This window comes from Trypanosoma cruzi, genomic scaffold (assembly GCF_000209065.1).
Source record: "Trypanosoma cruzi strain CL Brener 1047053516461 genomic scaffold, whole genome shotgun sequence".
Classification (NCBI taxonomy): Eukaryota; Euglenozoa; class Kinetoplastea; order Trypanosomatida; family Trypanosomatidae; genus Trypanosoma; species Trypanosoma cruzi.
The window spans coordinates 35,851-37,241 of record NW_001849286.1 but is presented as its reverse complement, the minus strand read 5'-3'; the positions used below and the strand labels follow the sequence as shown (position 1 = coordinate 37,241).

Genomic DNA, 1,391 nt, shown 5'->3' with positions numbered 1-1,391 from the left:
ATGTGTGTGTGGCCGTTGTGTGTGCTGTTGGTCCTTTCACTGCCTTCGAATTTCACAGTAGCGATTCGCGCTTGGTAGTAGCTTCCTTCTTGGAGGGGAGCAACAGGCAACAGCGGCAGAAAGACAACAGAACAGCAGTACACACCGTCACCCATCCACAGTGAGTGGCACCATCCCCGCAGCCATTACTCCCCAGTACCCCCAACAGCATAAATAAATATAAAGTATTTAAAAAGCGAGCAGCCTTCCAGTTGGGGACCGCGGGCAATGGCCCTGCAAAAAAGAAAAATGAGAGGGGACCACGTGTGCAGTGAGGGGCACGAGCGTTGCACTGCACACAAAGCCAATTAGTGAAAATAAAACCACAATGCGAGTGGCACTGCAACGACACGTCGGCGTGACACCCCGTGGGGAGTATCGATGCAGACCAGCACGTCACGTGCAAGAAGAGTTGCTTCTCCCGCCGAGCAGAGAGGGAAACGGCCTCAGCAGCCCAATGATGAGAGGTCGCCTGCACCTCCTCGCAGCACCTGCAAGCTCTGCAGGCAAAAAGATGCAGGTGACGCTCTGCTGCACGCATTACGACCGTTGGACCCTTCACAATGGCAATCGCATCCTGTGGCACCACACATCGCAGCGGATGCGCACAGTCTCCGTCTCCCTCCCTCCTTTCCCTCTCCCTGGGAACTCATCGGTGGACGTGGCACACTCACCGAAATGTCAAAAAGCAATTGTTTTTCCTCTTCCCTCGCACCTCAAACAGCAGCACCGCCAAACGCATGTCACTCCTCCTTTCGCGGATTCCCCTCAGACACGCCTCCCGCCACGTTCATCAGCTCACAGGCACACAGTTCGTAAACGTCACGCAGCCGCCCCGCATGACGGAGCCGCACACACCAACACGGCGCCCCGCAACTCGGCGCAAGCAGCGTCTGGACACACAAAACAGGTTGCCCCAGTCCACTACAGCCCCCTCCAAGCAGTGAGGCAGGACTCGTCGCTAACAATCAAACAACCAGCTCTTCGTCTCCTCCTTCCGCCATGCACAAGGTTCTGCTTGCCCCATGCATCATCCGTGACGCCCGGGATGTGCATGAGGAGCACCACGGCAAGAATGCAGAGGAGCTAATATGCAAACCTCCCAACTCATTCCACGTCAGTGAAAAGTATGGCATCATGCATGCGTTTCGCAACAATGTCGACTTGCTCTTTTCTGAAAGGCCTCCCATAAACACCGCACGTGATCACAGTAAAGAAAAAGCAACGACTCCAATCTGGCTGTCATCCCGTGGCAAAAATCAAAGCACAATCCAACAAAATGCCGTAAATAATCATACATTCCACAAGGACCATCGACAGCTTATGCGGCAAATGCACAGCATGGAAGAAGA

The 1,391-nt window shown here is 54.3% G+C and overlaps 1 annotated feature.

Moving 5' to 3' along the window:
* Positions 1 to 1,391: a sequence feature (areas not merged during assembly with more than two copies in the genome that could not be assigned to a particular haplotype).